General features: G+C 38.5%; 1 protein-coding gene across 4 annotated transcripts in view; it reads right to left on the reverse strand.

Moving 5' to 3' along the window:
• IGF1 (insulin like growth factor 1) overlaps positions 1-22,287 on the reverse strand; it is a 105,592-nt gene that overhangs the window by 66,526 nt on the left and 16,779 nt on the right. The gene's annotated exons all lie outside the window — the stretch shown is intronic.

Genomic DNA, 22,287 nt, shown 5'->3' on the forward strand with positions numbered 1-22,287 from the left:
GGTCTTTTAGATCAAAACTATTTTCATAATAATATTAAGATATTTTTCCCATTAGCATGATAAATGTGAAAGTATGTTTAAAAGAATTACATATGTTTAACCTATATTGGATTACTTGCTGTCTGGGAGAGGGAGACAAATAGGGAACACAAGGTTTATAAGAGTGAATGTTGAAAACTTTCTTTGCACGTATTTTGAAAAATAAAAAGCTATTATTTAAAAAAAAAGATATTTGCCCATTAAAACACCTCTCCCTTTTTCAACTATATGCCTTCACGAGGCTGGATTTTCTCCATATATTTCAACCAAAACATTGAATGTAGAAGTAAATAGGAGAAGCCAGCTGTTTTCTATTAAGCTAGATATTAAAGAGATTTTTTAAAAATGTAAACCAATGCCACTCTTCTTGTTAATTGTTTCTGTCATGGAAGATAGTTTTCTTACATATGTCTTTGCATTTAAACAGCAACAATTATTTTGAATTTTAAAAATATCACTTTTAACTTCTATATGATAAATATCAACAGATAAAATCCATATAAAAGGAAATTCTTTAGTATTTATAAGATTGTTAAAGGATCTAAAGATCACAAAGTTTGGGAACCACTGGTCTAATGGACCAAGGGTTCAACTTGGAGTCAGCAGACACCTAGTTGATTGTCCTGGGGGCCCAAAGGTGAATTATGGGCTAATATTCTGAAAAGCATCAAGAATGTGCTACAAAGGCTCCCTCAGTTTTTTATTCAACAGTATATATTCAATACCAACTGTGCAAAAACAAAATGGAACAGTCCTTGACCCTCAAAAAGCTTCCACTCTCTCAGGAGAAAAACACCCAAATAAGAGATATGCTCTCTTCACATCTATCTCTGATAATCACTAGTTTGCTTCAAAGCTAATAATGACAGTAAATTCATTTATAGAGCACTTTAAGTTTTAAAAAATGGTTTATAAATTTTATCTCATTTTTATCCTTACAACAACCTTGGAAGATAAGTGCTGTTATTTATTATTTCCCCCATTTGAGGAAACTCAAAGTGAGTTCTTTAAGAAACTAAAGAGAATTTAAATGACAGGATCAAACAGCTAGTAAGCAGTCAGGATCAAATTTGAACTCAGATCTTTTTTGGTGGGGTCTGGGGAGGAAGAAGAGACATCTTAAGAAAAAAATTGCCCTCAAAGAGTTTTCATTTGAATATATATATATATATATATATATATATATATATATATATATATACACATATATACATATATACATATATATATATATTTATACACACACACATATATATATATGTCTATTCTATACACACAGATACATAATTAGAGGGATTACTATTGAATTTTATTGGTATGAAGAAGTACCAGATTGAAAAAACTTCCTTTGCTATTATAGATGAGCAATTTTTTCTATCATTTCTAGTCTTAAAGAGTTGCCTATGGCACTGACAGATTGCCTTGGGTCACATACTTAGTACACGTGAGAGAAAGAATTTCAATTTAATTTTTCATGTAATTGAATGGGCTGTGGACATGCTCAGTATAGACATCATGTGGAAGCTGGTGTTTAAACTGAATCTTGATGAAAAGTAAGAAGGAAGAATTTTACATATAATATATATATATTATATACATAATACATTATATATATATATATATATATATACATATATGGGCCAAGGATCAATGAATCAATCAGTTAATGGATCAATACTTCTTAAACACCTCTATCAGGCACTAGAAAGTTCAAAGAAAAAATGCTTGAGGATGATGGAATGGATAGAATGGTGGATTCTGGGAAAAATAAAAGAACAGAAGAATTAAAATCTACCTGCCAATTTTGATTAGATATGTGACCTTGAATGAGTCAACTTGGAGCCTCCCTGGAGCCTCCCTATCAATAGGAGGCTAGTAATCTTTGTCCTACCTTCACCCCCTGTGGGGAGGCTCATATGAGTTCATGAATGTAAAGGACTTTTGGAAGCCTTAAAAGCCTATAGAAACCCTGGCTCTGACTATCCCTTCTTTCTCCAAGTTCCATGCTTTCTTCACTTTCCTCTGAATTTCCCTTGCTCCATCTGAGCTCCAAGCCAAAAGCGATTTGCATTTCCACAGCTATCACAGAAAGTGTCCCATTAGCAGAGCAAGGGAGCCCCACACAAGTAGCTGAGTTGGCGATTTTAGCTCTTCGAGCAACCAGCTGCATTTCCCTTTGGGCCCTAACTTTCTCACTTGCTGAGAGTTCTTTGCTGGGCCTGTTCCTGACAGCTCTCAACCAGGAATGGGAAAAGACCAACTCCACAATCTTCTCATTGGAAATAAATGGACTTCTAAGGCACTTACATGACATTAAGCTTGTTTGGGGGTGATAAGAAAGGAAAGCAGATTATTTCATCAGTGTTGGGAATTTCCAATCTGGAAATTTCCTCCACCAATTCAGATGGACAATCTTTTAATTTATAGTATATAAATTTTACATATATATATGTATATAAATTTATATAGAGTATATAAATGAATTGTCAGAGACATTGAGAAACACAGTGAGCTGTCCAGGGTCATTTAGCTAGTATATATCAGAGGCAGGATTTGTATACAGGTCTTCACAACTTACTATTTGTGATATATGGCCAGCTATGACATTGTTAGAAGTAGTAGAATCTCTGGGAAGCTTCAAAGTGCCTTTGTTTTTACAAAAAAATTTTAAAGAAGCAGTCAGAATTAAATAATTTGCCCAGCATCACATAGCTAGTAAATGTCTGAGACTAGATTTGAACTCAGGTCCTCCTGAAGGTTATTGTTATTCCTTCAATTTGAAGAAGGTAGGAACTATTTTCTATGGGGCAGCAAAGAAAACTGGGATCAATGAATCTTTCTTTCAGACTTGATCTCTTTCAGTGAAGTGAGCCTCCTGAATTTAACCCAAAGCCAGTCCTTCCTGTTTTCCAGCAAGCCCCTAAAACTCAGAAGGATTATGAAAGATAGGCAGGATGGTGGTGGTGGTAGGGTGTCAAGTGAAGAGGCAAATACCTTTGTGATAATTGAGAAGCCCACTGTTTGGAGCTACAGACTCAAAGAATTTGAGGGTTGGAAAGAAATAGCCGCCATTTTGCTTAATCCATACTAGGAAAGAATCCCAACTATAACAAACCTAACAATTCATCCAGTCTTCCTTTGAATACCTCTCATAAGGGGGAACTCTCCACCTCTTGAGGCAGTCCATTTTATAAGTTCTGATTGTTACCAAATTTGTCCTCATATCAGTCCTCTTCCACATTTACCCACTGCATAAATGGCCACATCTCTGAGCCTGAATGGAATTCATCAAATTTCTCCTTTGTGTGATAACCCTTGGACTACTTATGTCCTTACTGACCATTCTCTACTTCTTTTTATGATAATTAGGGTTGAGTGACTTGCCCAGAATCATAGAGTGTCTGAGGCTAGATTTGAATTAAGTCCTCCTGACTCCAGGGCTAGCTGCCCTGACCCTTCTCCACTCCAAGTTAGAATTACTTCTATCAAATCAGTTGGGGAAATCACTTTGCAATTTTGGATTTTGTTTTTACTCATCTGTAAGATGAGATTTAACTAGATGGCTTTTAAAGTACCTGCCAGCTCAAAACTCTATGATCCTAAGAACACCCCAAATAAACAGAAATTTTGACAATAATCTACAAGAAGAGATGAATTAAGAAATTGGTGCCAGAAAAGTAGAGATCAGAACTGAGATCTCAGAATAGTCAAGAACTAGGAGTCTAAGAGACTTGGGTACTGGCCAACCCAAAGGTATATAGATAGCATTAAGCATGGTGCCCAGAAAGCTCTATTAGCTTTAGAGAGGTATGTAGAAAAAGAGAAAAACATTAGGTAAGACTTGGTAGAAAAGAGATCTTAATAAGAAAGAAATAAGAGTTTGGGAGCATATTTCACATCTTCAAATTATTCAAGATCCAAATAAGTAAGGCTCATTTCCTTCTATCTTTCAAACCAATCATGTGACAGATGACAATCTGTCCCTCCCTTCTCATCCTACCTCCACCCTTTGTTTGAGTAGGTCTTCCTCACCAGAATGACTTTACAATTCCACTTTACCATGGAGAAAACTCAACATTATTCACGGCCCAGTCAGGAAGACTTGAGTTCAAATGTAGCTTTAGATATTTACCATCTGTGTAACTCTGAGCAAGTCACTTAATCTCTCTGCTTGAGTTATAGTTATAGTTAAAAAGGGATAATAACCACCATGTTCCAAGGTTGCTTCCAGGGTAAAACACTTTGTAAACCTCATTCTGCCATAGAAATACAAGCCTAGTCTCTAATGAGAGATCATTCACTTTTCTCACTTCTTTTAGCTTCTTATTCCTCTACCTTGGCACTCCAATAGCTTTTTTCTTAAAGCTCATTTTTAGGCTCATATTCAAGGGCTCCTCAAAATGGGGAGAAAATAGATACTCATTGTTAAAATTTGAATCAGATATGGGACAGGTATTTATTTCCTACACCCAGAAGAAATACTTAATGTAAAGACTCACAAGCCTCTTTTGATAGAAAGACTTAAACAAGATGCAATAAGAACTTCTATTATACTTTTCTGAGAAGCTATATATAAACCTCATCTAAACAGAAAGCATTTTGGGGGAACTACGGAGCAGGCAGTTTATATTTATGATACTTTGATTCATTATCTGAGGATACTAATTTCTCAGGGTTGCCTGAACCTCAAATGAAATACTCTATTAAAGAAGGATAAGAGCTAGACTGTGATTTCACTACCATAGAAAATTCCTTCTACTAATTAAAACAGCTCAGTACTTTTTTTTTTTTTTTGCTTAAGACCTTGAGATTGCCTCATCTAGACTTACATAGCCAAGAAGTGTCAGAAGCAGATTTGAACCCAACTTAGCTCTGTAGAGATCCACTACTCCTCTCCAATGCTTTCAAAGCACTTTTTCAAATGTTAGCATGTTATGTGAATGCCAGAGAGAATAAGCCTTCAAAAATAACTCCCTGCTGAACTCTTGCTTGGAAGGAGAGAACCCGAGCAGTGCTATTATAAAAGGGTTGGGGCATTGGCACTTGTCAGAGCAATTTGGTCTTGAAGCTCATCAAAGCAGAAAAATAATTTAAGGACAGAGATCGCTTTTAGAGAGCAGCTCCCACCTTGCTAAGCACTCTAGCCTGAAAAAAAAATGTGCTGGGTTAGGAACACCTGTGAAAACCTGTGAAAATCTGACTCTGATGTGAAGAAAACAATTTTAATTAAATAAGTTGTTTTTTGAGTGTTTCACTGGAAACTAAGGGCTAGTTTTTTTTCATCTTTTTAAATCTGGGGGACTCTTTTACTTTCATCTTTTTGACTATCTTGGCCTTTGAGTCTCAGAATCTGGCCTGAAACTTTTGAGAAAAGAAGGCTCAGTTTGGAGGTTTCTGGCTACAAAGGACTTAGAAGTCATCTAGTTCAACCCTCCTTCATTTTACAAATCAGAAAACTGAAGGCCATAAAAGTTACAGCATCCTAGACTTAGAAGGTACCTCAGAGGTAATCAGCCCATTTTATAGATGAGGAAATTGGGAATTTGGATCCAAGGTAGTAAATATTAGAGATTGAATTTGAACTTGGGTTTTCTGACTCCAATGCTCATTTTACTTTGCCATACTCTCTCTGATTGTCAGATCAATGATGAGGAAGATGGAGACTGGATATAAGGAGAAGGATTAAGAAGTGATTATAATGATCTAGGTGAGAGGCGATGTGGCCTTTGGTCATGGGAAGCCGTGTTAGACTTGGAGACATGGTTCAAGTCTTGCCTCAGACACTTACTAGCTCTGTGACTATGGGAACGTCTCTTAACTAACCTCAGTTTCCTTATCTGTAAAATGGGGAAGACAATATCACCTACCTTCCAGGGTTGTTGTGAAAATCAAATAAGAAAAATTAGTAAGGCACTTTGTAAACCTTTAAGTGCTAGCTTGGAGAAATGCTAAGTGAATGAATGAATGCTAGCTACTCTTTTACAAGAAGGGAAACTGAGTCCCAGACAGATCATAGAATAATAAGTTTGGAGATGGCTGAAGATCTTAGAGATGATCTAGTTTAGTCTCCCCATTTCCACTGAGGAGGAATCTGAGTTCTCTAGAGAGAATCCCATGGTTACACTAGTAATTAAGACACTTATTAGGCAGGTGTGTGACTGCAAGCAAATCACTTCCCTCTTTTGGCTTTCATTTCCCTCCCTTTCAGAATGAGAGTTGGACCAGATAATCCCTAAAGACCCTCTGAGCATGATGATTCTCTGCAGACAACTTCTCAATTTAAACCCCTCCGAAGCAGTGTCAAAACCCCCAACAAAGCAGGATTTTCAAGCATGAACTCCAGAAGGTGCTATTGATAGGAATTCCCTTCTTTCCTTGAAGCCTTCCTTCCTCCCTCTCAGAGGATACATAGCCACCTTTCCCAATTGCAAACTTGGCCCTGTTTCTCCAGGCTGATCCTCCTTAAGCAATCATTTGAAGGGATAATGCTGAGGAAATGATGAAAGCTGTTTCCATTTTAATAGTCTAAGGCATGAGTCATAAAATGAGGCTCTCATGGGGGGAGAGAAAGGAGAGGGGAAGAAAGAAAAGAGCGAGGAAAGGGAGATTCAGAAGCAAGAGGATGAGGGAATGGAGGGAAGGAAAGAAGTGATGGAGGGAGGAAAGGGAGCAAAGGAATAGAGAGAAGAAAGGGGGAGAAGTGGGGAAGAGGGGAGGGGGGAGAAAAATGAGGATGTGGGAAAGAAGGAGGAAGGAAGGAGTAAAGGAAAAAAGAAGGGAAGAAGAAAAGGGGATGAGAAAGAAAAGAAAGAAAGGGAGAGAAGAAAAGAGAAATGGGAGAGAAAGAAGAAAGAGGGAAGGAGAGAAAAAAGAGAGAGGAGGAAAGGAGGAAAGGAAGGCCAGGGTAAGACTGGAAAGAAGAAAGGATAGGAATTTAGTTTTGTTTAAAGTGATTTCCATCCTTCAATCCCCTATTAATGGGGTGTCAGTAGGCGTTTAATATCATAGCCACAGTAATTCAGCCCTTCTAGTAATTTGTTCTTATAGATTACTTCTAAACATGTTCCTGTGACCCTAAATGCAGAACTGAAAAGATACTAGGCTGGCAGGCTCATTTCCTTTTTCCACTAATTACCCAGTCAATCAAGCCCTTATGAAGAGCTGGTTATGCATCCATTCCAAGGCCAACAAATTAGTACCTGTATACCCATATCCCTCTCATCTGGTAAACTGGGAGCTTCCTTGAAGATGAACATAGATCTCTGAAATGTCTTTGTATTTCTAGCACCTACTACACTGTCTTGAACAATCTTTTTGGAGGGAACGAGGAAGCCCAGATCTGTGATTGTCTTGGTTCAGAGAAATCCCAGGGAGAAAACTCTCTCTACCAATACAGATCACCATCTGCTCCATAACCCAGAGTCATGGGAAATTTCCATGGAGATGGGAGGTAAAGGTATTTATTTACATAGGCTCACACAGCTATTATGTGTTAGAGATGGTCCCCGATCCCAGATCTACCAAGGACAGATGTCTAAGAGGTGCTGACAAATGTTGCATCCAGACCTGTGGAGGTCAAAATCCAAAAAGCCAAAAGAAAGGCTTTGTATGCAGTAGGCACTTAATGTATGCCTGCTGGATTAGGGATGCAGTTTTTTTCATTATGTAAACCATAATGGGAAATACAAAGAGAAGACTTTGTCCTTGTGTCCAAGAAGCTTATGATTCAATTGGGGATATGATCCCTACCCACAAAATATTTACAATTTTTTTAAAGCAATAGTTGCACAAGGGAAATGTTTAAACTACCTGAGAGAAAACCCTTTAGGAGTTCACATTTCTATCCAGACAGCTAATATATTAATTTCAAGTCATTCATGTGTTTTTAAGCTAGTCTCCCTAAAGAGTTGCTTAAACATAGACTATGTAATGTTAGAATTATAAGGTATCTGTTTTAACAGGCAACATTTATCAATCTGGTCATTAAACTCTGCCATTTAGCTCTTTGGGAAAGTTTTTACCCTTCTCTGAAACACTAGTCTCCCTAATGGTAAAATAAGAGAGATTCCTAAGGTCTTACAACTTCAGATTTTATGATGCTAATTGGACTTGGAGTCAGGAAGTTCTGATTTCCAATTCTGTTTCTGACACTTACATACCATGTGGCTTAACCTTAATGGACCTCAGTTTCCTCATCTTTAAAATGGGCACAATAATATCTGTAGTGCTCACCTAGCCAGTAAATTTCAAAAGAGATCATAGATGTAGACTTGGAAGCATCGTTGGAGGCCATTTATTTGGTCCAACTTCCTTGATTTTAGCAAATGAGACCCAGAAAAGAAAAGAGATTTGTAAATCTAAGACCTTTCACTCTAGAGACATTTTTTTTCCTTTCATAGTGCCTTCTATTAACATATATCAGGCTAATTGTAAATTATTGCAGAAATATTGTAATTATCACTATATTATATGAAAATTATACAAGTACATTTCATTTTTTTAAAATCTCCAGACATTTCTCTAGTGTAAAACCTCAATTAATGGGACTTTACTGTAACAATAAGAAAAAAAAAACAAGCACCATGGATGAAGAGACACAATTCCTTTCTTTCAAGTGGCTGAAACCATTTCACATCATGTTATCTCGCCCCACTCTTACGCCATCTTTGTGAAACTACTATAACAGATACATTTGTCAGATGACCACAGAAAAGCGTATTGTCTTGCTCAATATTCCCCAGCAGGTCAGTAGCTGGGCCAGGTTCCTGAAACGAAGAGTCTGACTCATAATCTCTTTGTATCTCCACTTTATTCAACTTTTCTGTAGAGATGTTTCCCCAGAAACTGTTGTTTTCAACCTGGGTGCCTGGCATGTATGAAATCACTTAGCTCAGCGATGAGAGGCAATTGCTAGCATAGAGAATCAAAGATTGATTCTGGGCCTTGGCATGGGACTTGCTCTGGCTCCCTTATGGATTCGAAGGAAAGTTTTACTTCATTCTAAACCAAGTCCAAGGGTGATTTAGAACACCTTCTGACAGCTTTAGGAAGGAGGCAGGCCAGACACTTGCAAACCCAAGAAATCCAATCATTTGCATGGACCCCTCTCCCCCTTCTCACTTACGGCCTTATTTGAACTCTAGCAAAAATGCCTCTAACATTGATAGGATGCTGTCCAAAGGCACGTTCCTTCTGGCTTGCCATGGGATCGAAGGCATTCTGTCTTGAAGAAGCCCACTCAACCGTAGAAGGCATCCCTAGCAAATTTAACTCTATATGGGTGACAGAAAAGCCACACAATACACACACACACACACACATTGCACACTCAGAATTTCAGCCTTCAGCTGAGCTTGTCGGGATATCTGGGTCCTGACTTTAATGAAGAAGTCAAGAAGCATATATTAAGCACCTACAATGCCTGAAACTCTGCTGATCTAGGATAAAAAGGTTAAAATAGCATGTTGGAATGCTCTGGCAACATCATTGTCATTAGCCAAGGCGGCCACCAAATGTTAAAGGGGAAGGGAAGGCATTGGATTCAAATAAAGAAGAATTATCTTCTCTTTCTTCTCCCTATCTTATGAATGTACACTATGGCAGGAGATCTAGAATGCCCTATGTTATCCTTTGTTTTATTGAAGGCTGATCACTAACAAAGAAGGACAGGATAAATTCAGCCATCATCCAGATGACCGTGGGAGACTTTCTAGTGGGTCACTAAGTAGAAACTAAAGTCCTTTAGAATCATGGGATCCAGAGCTAGAAGAAACCTTACAAAATCTTGCAGACCAACTTGCTTTTTTACAGATGAGGAAACTGAGTCTGAGAATGTATGGTACAATAAAAAGAACCTGATTTGGAATCAAAACATCTAGGTTCAGATTTCGGTTCTTCTATTTACTGTGTGTGTAAGACTCCAAGTGAAGTATCTTTCCTTTTCTAGGCTTTAGTTTTTTCATCTGTAAATTGAGGTAGTTAGATGATATTGCACTGAAAGTCTAAGTCTGATACTATAAGAATTTTGGTTTCATCACTACAAGATCAAAATTAGAATTTTTCTCATTTAGAGTTAAAAGAGTCTTTCAGTATCATCCAGTTGTTCAGTTGTTTGAGTCATATCCTACTCTCTGTGACCCCATTTGGGTTTTTCATGGTAAAAATATTGGAGTGGTTGGCCAGTTCCTTTTCCAGCTCATTTTACAGATGAGGAAACTGAGTCAGACAGGAGCTTGTTCTGAGTCCCACAGCTAGTGAGTTTCTAATGCTGGATTTGAACTCATAAAAGGGAGCCTTTACTTACTTTAAGCCTGCAACCCTAGCTGCTCACCTAACTGGTCCAATCCTCTTATTTTACAGATAAGGAAACTGAGGCTCAGAAACAGAAAGTGTTTTACTTAAGCCCACATGAATAGTAAGCGGCAGAGCTTTACTCTGTACCCAAGGCCTCTTTCTTTGCAGACTTCTGTTCATTATCCCACTCTGCCCTTGATGAAGCCAGACCTCGGCTGCCCTTCACCAAGTCCCAAGGGAACTTTTGGGACTGGCTGTTTAGGAACAAAAGTGGGGGAAGGCTCATTTTTTAAGAGACACTTTTCAGATCCTGTTTCATATTTCAGATTGGACCAGACAAGCGATCCAATGGGAATTGAATGAGTCAGAAGATTAGAATGGGATGTATAGTCTTTAATCTTCAGACTGTTGGGTAGGATCCAGACCAAACTGATATTAAAAAAAGGAGATGGAAAGAAAGGAAGAGAGGAAAGGAGAAAAAAAGACTTTGTGATTTGATTACCAAAAACAAAACAAAACAAAACAAAGCAATCTAGGGACTTCAAGCAATGATCTCAGTATTTCAGTCTTGTCCCTTGCTACCAGGTGTCCCATTCCTAGGGTTCCTCATAGACACAGTTCTCAGTAGAGAAATCTGGGGTAGAATGATCATGGAACCAGCTCTCCCCTCTCACCTCTCCTGCTCTCTCTGCTGAAGAGCTCTGGTAAGGAAACTACAAGAGATGGCACAGGGGGAAAAATAGGGGGAGGGAGGAAGGGCCATGGCCACCCACAGTGTCATTCCTGGGTTCTGATTAAAGAGCAAAATGCTGGTACTGACATTCTCCTTTTCCCCGAGACCCAAATTTGTTTTGACTTTTTGGCGGAGGGAGGGCTCAGGTTTCGCGGGAATGGTCCTGGACGCTGCTGCTTTTTCGACTCACAACCTAAAGCTGCTTGGCTGTTCCTTTCCTCCCCGCCACCCCCTTAGTCAAATGCACAGAGAGGGCAATTTCCAAAGTGACATTGCTATGGATCAGGGTTGCACAACAAGATTATGTCAGCTTTCGGTTGGGAGTTGGGCTGTTGAGCAATTGCCACTTGGAAGAGAGAGGTCACACATAGAAACCTGTCCAGCAGTTCTAAGAATTTTATATCTTTAAAAAATATTCAATATATTTCTTTATGTGCTAAGGCCCCGGTCTTTCCAAACCCCTGTTAGTGTTTTTCCAGAAATCTCTAGTGAACTTGGAATCAGAAAATCACTTTCCCCTGACAGGCTAAGGAGGAATTGGGAGCTTTATTACAATCTTACAATCTACACTAAAATCAGGAGAGGGAAAATGAAAAGGCCTATGGGGGAGGGAGGAAGAATGGGCTTCCCTGGAGATTCTCTCCTCTCTATGCTCTTATTTCTCCTACTCCACAAAGCCTCCACTTTGGACTTTGATGAACTCAATTTTAATTCTATTCATTTTCCTTTAGGACCTGCCTGGGAACTTCCATTTTCCTGGAAGTAGGGGATAGGAATAGGGGGAGGGATAAAGATTGGTTCTGTGATTTCCTTTGGGGAACTACCAGAAGAAATTCCTTCTACTAATGTAGTTCACCAACTGCTCTGAACTTAGAGAGTTTCCTAGAGTCCTGAGAGTGACATACAGCTAGCACATGTCAGAGACAGGCTGGATAGAAGTGCTGGGAAGACAAAAAAAATCAGTCAGTTCGCAATGAGCTTATATTTTGTTGGGGTGGTAGGGGGAACATAACTTGTAAAGCCATAAATAAGTGCAAAATTTATATGATATACACAAAGTGATTTTGGTGGGGGGGTGAATCAATATCTGAGGGAGTTAGAAAAGGCAGAGCAACTTGCTTTGATGAGTCGATGAGGAAACTGAGTCTGAGAGTGATTGTCTTTGGGAACAGGCAATGGGAAGAACATGATCTGAAATCAAAACATCTGAATTCAGATTTAGGCTCTTCTGTTAACTATATGTAGAAGACCTTGTAGAAAGCAAAAACTGGCCTGGGATTTTAAAGGAATTAAGGTTTCAAAATTCAGAGAAAGGAGGGAGACAATGGCAGACAGGGGGACACAACTTGGGTAGAAGTTCAAAACATGGGGGATGAAATTCCATATGCAGGAAATAATGAGTAGTGAAATTTGACTATGAGGAGAACTAATGTGTAATTAGTCTAGAAAGTCTGGTTAAAGTCAAAGTTTTAAATGCTAAACAAAAGTATTTGCCTTTTATCATAGAGACAATTGGGAGTCACGGTAGTTTCTTGAGCTGGGGAATGATGGGATCAGTCCTGTGCTCTGTTGGTATGAAGGCAAAGGCCAGATACTGGAAAACCATCTATGATTTTGCAGAATCTTTAGCAGTGAAACTACAGAGTCCAGGAAGGGAGGAAAATCCAAGCTTGCTTGTTTCCCTTCTCCCTCGTTTTATCAGGAAGGATGTGCTGGCTGTTTGGCCATTGTCCTCACATATCAGTCTACCATTATTGCCTCAGAAGGAATTGAGGAAGCCTTTTAAGATGGGAGATTGTTGCCATCTTTCTTTCTGGACTTAGTTGAAATGTCATGGACAACAGCAAAGAACAAGGAAGGAGTCAACATCACCTATTCTAGAATCTATGATTCTCATTATCCATTATGTTTTCCATATTATCCATCAACATTTAGATATTGATTCAGTTATATAATCCACAAGGTGATAGATGACCCCAGATATTGCCCTAGGGCAGGGCAATCATGTCTTTGACCCAGGGCATAGAAATTTAAAGGTTTCAAAAAATATATCACATGAACTTGTCAGCAGCTAGAAGTTACTAGAGTAATATCTCATTGAAGTGACTATTTCTGTATTATTTTCCATCTCTGAATCCCAAAATTAATTAAAGTGATTTTTTTTTTTGCTGATTGTTCAACATGCCACTATTTCTAGGTACAGTCCTGTTAGTGACTTTAAAAAACAGGGAGACATTAAACAAAAGTTTCAAAAGCAACGCCAAATTCTAATCTCAAAAGGCAAGAAGCTCAAGCTTATCTTGAATTTTCTTGCATCTATTTTGTATATTGATGTTGTCCTGATAAAATGTAAATTTCTTTCAAAGTCTCTGGCATATAATAAATTCTTACTGAATATTTGTTAATTCGTTGAATGAGGAATATTGTGGGAAAGCACAGGACATGGAGTTAGGACATAGATTTGAATCCTGCCTCTGTCACTTACTAGCCATATGACCAGTGAAAAGTTGAAACTTCAGTCTACTCATCTGTAAATTGGGGATAAACTTTTTTCACTCAATACTCAACTAAGAATAAATTATGTGTGTAGAAATATCAAATATTATTCTTTGGGGAGAAAGTCTGAGGAAAAAGTGACAGATCACTTTTGAAGGGGAAAAGAAGTTTCTAACAATATTTTGTCAGTAATTAATCCCTTCTTTTTAATTCAACTTTAGGTTTCCGCTAAGTGTTAATCTGACAACCAAAGAGTAACTAATGAGGTTGTAACTCATACCGATGGTTTGGTTTGTTATGTTTCTCAGTAGTAAATTCCCCATGTGGTCATGGCCTTCCAAACAATTGTCCAGATTCTAGGAGTCATGTGGACACCAAAGAGAAATAGCCAATTAACCCTTTTCCCTTCATTAGTGTTTGGCAGAATGTAGGGACGGCTGGGCATGAATTGTCCTTAGCCATGTGATGTCAGTCTGGTGAAGGCTGCTGTGACCCAGAAAATAGTATTAGTGGCCCAGCTCCGGGCAGAGCTACATTTTACAAATGGGGCATCCAAGCTCTAGGCAAAAGAGAAGGCTGAAATTTCCATCACTTGCTGCCATCTACTCTAGAACGTCTCCTAGTCTGGCCTGTGCCTGCATTTCTAGCTTCCATTTGGGTTCATTCTGGTTCCTTGGATCAGTATTCAATGCCTTAGGCCCCCATGCCTAACATTTTTAGAGTGAGAGATTGGCACTGAAATACTTCTAGATTCACTGGTCTCCCGCTCTTCCACAATTTCAAAAGATCCTTCCTAGGATCCTTACGTTAACAACAATGTTTGGTCCATCTTGATGGAATCCAATATGATAAGGGAGACAGAGGAGGCAGAATTTGGATTTTTTTTTCTCTAAAAGGCAGCGACCCCCCCCCCCCCTTATTCTAGCCATGATCCAGGCCAGCAAACCCAATTCAGTTCTTGTTGTAGTACTCTAGGAAGGGTATTGTCAATGCAACATGGCTTTCTAATAGATAGGGAGGAGACCTCAGTGTCAGGAAAATCTGGGTCCAAATCTGGACTTTGACTCTTATGTTTTTTGTGATTTTGACCTTAATTTCCTCATCTGTAAAATGTGGGAGTTGGATTATATTGGTGGTTTTTGTTTTCTGGACCCCTTTATATTCTTAAAAATTATTGAGGATGCCAAAGAGCTTTTGCCTATCAATATTTAATCTTTCATAAGTCAAAAAGCCTTGATATTCTTATGAAAATAATTTTAATCTCATGGATAGGGTCTTGGGAGTCCTAAGGGGTCCTTGGACCATATTTTGAGAACCACTAGACTACATAGCCTTTGGTGTCCCTTGCAGTTTTTGATTTGTGATTTAATGAATCACGACTCCTTGAGGTCTCAATTCCTTCATCTGTAAAATGAAGAGTTTAGACTAGATGGTCTCTCAGATTCTTTCCAGGTTTAGAGCTAGGATCCCATGATCTAATTCATGGGAGCTTGGCCTAGATATCCTAGACAGCTTCCAACCGAAAAGCTCATATTCCGTATACCTCAATTCCCCCAGGAATTCTATTTGGCTACAGAGTTTTTCATTCATTACTTTTGACCTCCTTGGAATGCTGATATCTTTCTAACCCAAATTTGCCTGCACTTCATCCCAACTATCTTCCACCTGTTTATAAGCGTTCTAAGACTCAGGTTATAGCATTTATAGAGTTTCTATAATCATCTGTGACTTTGTAGTGGTCCAGTAGGAGCATTTATGCAAAACCAAATTATACCCACTTCTTTCCAGTATATTCAGTTAGTCGGTTTGTACTGTCTTATGGCTGTTAAGTAATTATGGAACTTTCTCCTTTGCTTTAGACCCTGGTACCCTCTTATCCCTTTCTCCCTTCCAGGAAGGCAAAGTAGCCCTTCCTTCCTTCCTTCCTTCCTTCCTTCCTTCCTTCCTTCCTTCCTTCCTTCCTTCCTTCCTTCCTTCCTTCCTTCCTTCCTTCCTTCCTTCCTTCCTTCCTTCCTTCCTTCCTTCCTTCCTTCCTTCCTTCTTTCCTCCTTCCTTCCTTCCTTCCTTCCTTCCTTCCTTCCTTCCTTCCTTCCTTCCTTCCTTCCTTCCTTCCTTCCTTCCTTCCTTCCTTCCTTCCTTCCTTCCATCCATCTTTTGGGAACAGAAGATAGTCCCCAGAAGATTTTCTAACCACTGGAGAGTAGAACAATAACTTGAATAGTTGAAGCCATGTTACTTTCCTCAGTTCAGTATGTAAGCTCCTTGAGAACAGGGATTATCTTATTCAAGTCTTTAGATCTTGAATCCACATTATAGGACTCAATAAACTTGTGGATTGATTGATTAATTATCATGAGATCATTGTACCACTAGCACTACAGTTTATTGCTTAGGATTGTATCTATGACCACCAATGATCAGGGAGATTTGCTAGTGTCCATCTTTTTTATTCCTGGGGAAGTTTTCCCAAAGAGTCTCTGCTTAAACTTTTAGTTTATTACAGCTTGCAAATTATTAACCTCTTTTAACTTCTCTGGACCACTTAATTTGTTCTTTCTTCCAACTCAAATCCCAGATACATTTTTTTTTGTCAGATTGGGAAAACAAGAAACAACATTAGAAACCTGCTAAAAGTGACCAGTAAAGTCATTGAATTAGGGGGTAGGACACACATCCATCTATTTATTGCAAAGATAAACAATTGTCTCTCTCTTTTCAAAGTGTTATTCTTTGGCTGTCACCAGTGGGGGCTTGTGGAGGCCTGGCAAGAGCCTAAGAGCTAAAGTTGAGTTCCTGGCTCAACCACTGGCATGGAAATTGCAGCCACAGCAATTAGTGTTTCCAGTTCACAGAAGGTCAGACGATGGGGTTATCCTTGGAGCAGCTCAATGTTACTTCCAAGGAAAATCAGGACTAAAGGGAGGAAATAAGCCTTTTGCCCAATAGAGCTAGCACATGAATTGCTATTAGTTGAGTGGAATTTGCTTATTCAAAGCTTAGGTCAAAAGCTGATCTGGAACCAGAGTGGGGCAACTGGATTTCTTACCCAGCTCTTATACTCTGTTAGCAGGTCACTGAGAGAGATTATCACTTAGTAATACTGATAAATAAGAATCACAGTAAAAATAATTAGCATTTATATAGCATCTTTAAGGTTTGCAAAAAGCTGCACATATTATCTAATTGGACCCTCACAATAACCCTGTGAATAAATGCTATAATTCCCATTTTCCAAAAGAATAAACTGAGGCAGGCTGCTGTAGTAAGTGAGGCAGAATTTCAACTCATGTCTTCTTTACTCCGAAGTCCTGAGCTTTTAAACACTATACCACTTAGCTGCCTCAACTACTGTTTTGGTATTTAGTAAGAAATATAAGTTAAAATAAGAAGCTACCAAACACTAAGCTTCTCAAACCCTCCTCCTCCATCTGCTGGCAGTTACATCATACAGCAATGGTAAGGTCTCCCTAGGTGAAATCTTCTCCATTTTTCTCCTTCCCTAGGGCAATCTGTGGCCCTGTATATGACTGTAGTCATCAATAAAGTCAAATATGAAGGGATGGAAGGTCTTGGAAACCATCTAGGCCAGTCTTCTCATCTTACAATTCTAGAAATTGAGGTCCAGAGAAATGACATAGAGTTAATTTGTTTTGAATCTCTTTGTTTCATCAATAGAGCAGGATCTTTCCCCCTCACATAATCTTCTATCTCTAAGTCTGTGGCTTCTGTGACGATCTTCTTCACTCTCAAGTCTGCTGGGACCCAGAACTAAAACAAAAATTTCCCATCCTGGGTGCAAGATTTACTAGTTCTGGTTCTGATCAAAATCTGACCCGTGTGATCTGTGTCCGGGAGAAGAGAGACCAAAGCCAAACCAATCAACGGGTACCTTCTGGCCTCCACTATCCCTCAAATGACTACATTTCTTTGCCATGCCACATAGTGTTTGCTTTCTGCACTCCTTGGAGCATAAAGAGCCTGTTGCTTTGATTATAAAACCAAACTTTCCCATCATAAATCAAAACTAACTTATTGGCCAGAAAAATATTTCTGTAGCCAGTTGAGCCTGGTCTTTCCTAAGAGATGAACTCCTCTGATTTTTTTTTATTTTTAAGAGTTGAATTAAGTATGGCACATACCAAGCCATACCAGATGACTTCTAGGCACTAACAGATGTGCCTCTGACTATAGAGTCAGCCCTATGTTTTTCCCTGTTGACTGAAGAGTCCCTGATTTCTCTCAATCTTACCTTTTGTGCTAATGGAAATTTCCATAATTGTGTGCAAAGTTACCCTCATTAGAATGTGAGCTCTGTCCTTGAGGACAGACATATATATATATATATATGTGTGTGTGTGTGTGTGTGTGTGTGTGTGTATAGACATATATATATATATATACATATATATATACTTATGTATATATATGTGTATATATGTGTATATATATACATATATATATTTACCTTTCTTTAGATCCCCAGTGCTTAGCACAGCACCTGGCAGAAAATAAGCACCTGATACTTCCTTATTGACTTAGAATATTAATATATTTTATAATTTTCAAGAGTCTGTGTGTGTAGGACTTATGGTCTGCTTGTAGAAAGGTAAAGCTGAATGATGTCTACTGAATGACCCCATTATAAATTTCACCTTGATATTTAAGTATGTGCTCAAAAGGAGGAAGCAGAAATTAATAGAATATATCAGAATCCCTTGGGAAAGATGGCTACCGAAGTCAAAAATATATCTACACAAATTTCAGGGAGGAATAATAAAGGGAATGCAATTAATTGATAAATACAGATTATATCAGCATTGGATGAGTTTTCTCAAGTCATATATAATCCCATCTAACCCTCCAGGAGTTCCCTCCATCACATCTCCAATCAGTGATCATTTAATTTTTGCTTGAAGATTTCCAGCATCTCCCTAGCAAGCCTGTTCCACTTAGGGCACCCTTTCCATCCAAGACAGAGTCATCCCTTTAATTGGGGCCATTTGTTCAGGCTTGGCAAATTTGAAAGTGAAAAGGTTGGATCCATAGGAAGGAACATGCAGAAAATGGTTTCAATATGATCTTGTTTTTGCACTCGATACCCATTGATTGAGGGGGCTCAGCCAAAAACAATGAGAAAACCAGCCAACCCTAGCCTTACATTTTGACTGTATTAGATAGAGTCACAGCTGAAGTTCGTTATACATTTCAGGAATAACAAAGCATCCATATAGCACAAATACTTGGCAGGGCTTCAGTTGATGAAACCCAGAAAAATTAGACAAATTATCAATTGCTGGCTCCCAAATTACACACACACACACACACACACACACACACACACACACACACACACACACGCACACACAGAAATTAGATCCATTTTCAGTAGCTTTGCTTTTAAATTTCTTCATTCCATGAGTCACTGCTGCTCATTGCCAAACTAAATATGTCTATGAGTGGCTGGAAACTTTAATGGAAAGAAACATAAAACTCAAAATACGTAGGAAAAGTTAAGCTTTTTCATGGAAGACCTGTTGACTCCTACGTCAGGAATGCAGGGGACACAGGGGCAAGACGCTATGATGCCTTTATCTTTGGTGGTTTCAAGTTGGCGACCAACTGGAATGAATAAACTAGTCAATGATACTTTCAAATTGTGAAAAGCTTTCCAAGAGAATTTTTGAAAACAACAATGACAACATACATATAACTGACCCAATTGAAAGGGATCATGGAAGGCGTGTTGCCTAGGACATGGTGGGAATTTAATACATTTTTTGTGAATTGATTAAGTGTTTGACTCCCTGTAACTCCTGTACATCAATAGCGCAAAAAGGAAATGAGAAAAGGCTCTTGTTAATGGAATTAAGTGATAAGTGACCCAGTGATTTATAGGAACACAAGGGATATAGGAAGATCATAGGTTTATACCCCAGACTGATGAGGAAATAGTTGATAAATATTTATTATATGCTTGACTCAGAGGCAGAAGAGTTGTGTTGAAAATGAGTGTTCATGCTTGCCATATGACTGTGATCAAGGAATTTCAACCTCCTTGAGCATCAGTTTCTCCATCTATAAAGTGGAAGACTCACTGCTCAGGTTGATGTGAGGTAAAATCTTTGAAAACTAAAGTTTTGGATGAATGAAGCATACTGGATTTCGAGGCAAGAGGAACTGGGTTCTGATCCTGTCTCTAACTCTTATTAGTATCGTGACCACAGGCAAGTCCCTCGATTTCATTTCCTTTTCAGCAAAATAGTTATAATATCTGTATTACCTCCCTCACAGGATTGCTGTGAAATTCAAATGAGGTAATACATAGAAAGTTGTTCACAGACTTTAAAACATTGAAGAAATATCAGTGATTGTTTAGATTTTGTTAGAAATATTTGATCATTTCTTCATCAGTTCAAGGTATTCAAGAGGGGAGGTGATTGATGAAAACATTAACAAAATAATTGACATTTTCATCATTATTCATTGTTATTATTTCTTCTATTTCCATTGCTTATAATTACCCATTTAATAACAATAATTATTATTAATATCAGTGGGGAGGGGTGCTTTAGGTCTAATCCTTTATCAGTCTCTAGAACACCTGGATAGCAAATTTTCTCCACTGAGGTATATATCAATTCATCTGCAACCTACCTTCTTAGAGAGTTGGCTGAAACATCGAAAGGGTAGATAAATTGCCCAGGATCCTACAACCAGAACTTGGCAGAATAGACTTAGTAGCACTGGTGTAATGTTATCTTTCTAATTCCTTATTTTTAATAGAAAGGACCCCAGAGAAGTAGAATAACGTGTCCAAAATCACACAGCTTAATTCAGAGAAGAACCTGTTAGTAAAAGTGAGTCTTCCTAATTCCCACTCTAATGTCTCCCACTATTCCATTCTATATTGATACGACTTTGATTTCACATAAAAAGCAATGAGCTGAGTGATTTTGAGACAAAAAAGGATTGACTGAAATAGATGTTTTAAAATGGCTAGTTTCTGCCTTACTTGTGTCTCTGACAGCTAGCACAGTACCTGTCAAATGTTATGTGTTTATTCAGTATTTGTAAATAGAGTAACTAAAATAACTTTTAATAAATAAGGATTGACTAAAATAATTGTTAAATGAATGAATGAATGACTAAAATAACACTGAATAGACATGCACATTTCTTGTCAGATGGCTGCCCCAAAATATACCAACCTTAAAAAAAACACCTCAAGTTTGATAATTAGGAAGTGAGAGACCATTTGAAATCATTTAAGAAATTTTAAGGAAAGGTTATCAAATGACTCTTTGCCCATGAATTTTCTGATCAGAATCAATTTGGAGCATTCCGGGATCAATAATGATCCGACTCTTGATTGGTCCTTGACTCTCACTCAACACTCCCTAATATCCCACAATCAGATGATGTCAGAGCTGAAAGGAGTCTTTGGTTCTAGCCCAACCTATTTATTTTCCACTGGAAGGGTAAGTAGGGAAATTGAGATCAAGTGCAATTTCAGTGATGCATTTGGAGGGGAGGGAAACCATTTCTTGGGAGAAAAGGTTGAAACCCCCAGACTATTCAGGAATTGCCCAAGATTCTCGAGAGAAGCACTTCTTCCCCTGGTTTTTCACATATTAGGATTTGACTACATGTGGGTTGGCTTTATGCAGACTTTCTCAATCATATGTCAATGATGAAAAGTTGATTTCATCAGGGAAAATGGCGCATCATCCTGGTACTTATGAGAATTGGCTCCATAATGGACATATTTTTAAAGTTAAAAGAAGGGATATTGGAATCCAGAAGATAATGAATACAGCCTGCGGTAGTTTAAAGAATTTTGGATTCAAAGTCAGAGGAACTAGCCTTGGATTCTGGCTCTGCTATTTAGTAACCATGTGACTTTGGACAAGTAATTTTACCTCTTTGGTCCTTGATTTTTTTTAACACTGTAAAATCAAGGCTCAGATCAGTTATATCTAGGTCTTAATCTTATAGTCTTGAACATTTATCATCAGCTTGAGAATTCTTCAAATTCAAAGAATCTACTCCATTTCATGAAGACCCCAAGAAGGAAGGCTTTCAGGAGAAATTCATACATGATTACCCTAGGATTCTGCAGAAAATGGAGTGAAAAATCCCTCTTGGTCTGGGGCACTGTTGACTTTTGAGTTCACCAAAAACTCCAGCAAAAATGACTGGCCCAATAACTCATCACTGTGCTTCAGATTTTCCAATGGCCCAGTGTTATAAAGTCATTCCAAAGCAGCTCGAGCTGAGTTGACATTGGAGAGAGCAATCCAAGAGTAGGAGTGATAGAATATACAATAACATTCTGAACTGTGACTTTAAATGGAACCTGGGAAAGGGAAACCCTACTGAAATGGTTTTTACCCAGGGCATGTGGGGGAGGAGTGAGAGATAGAGACCAAAGTTACAGAGAAAGAGGGCAGGGAAGGAGGGAAGGAGGGAAGGAGGGAAGGAGGGAAGGAGGGAAGGAAGAGAGAGAGAGAGAGAGAGAGAGAGAGAGAGAGAGAGAGAGAGAGAGAGAGAGAGAGAGAGAGAGAGAGAACAGATAACCAGCCATACACACAGAGAGAAAGAAAGATGGAGAAAGAGACTTGATGTACATTTAATGTGAACTGGCTTTTCTGTGTATTGATGTTGAATTGTCATTACTAATGATAAGCAAAATCTCCTCATTTCGTATGAGAGTGTCTCACAGCATA

Source organism: Sminthopsis crassicaudata, chromosome 5 (genome assembly GCF_048593235.1).
Source record: "Sminthopsis crassicaudata isolate SCR6 chromosome 5, ASM4859323v1, whole genome shotgun sequence".
NCBI lineage: Eukaryota > Metazoa > Chordata > Mammalia > Dasyuromorphia > Dasyuridae > Sminthopsis > Sminthopsis crassicaudata.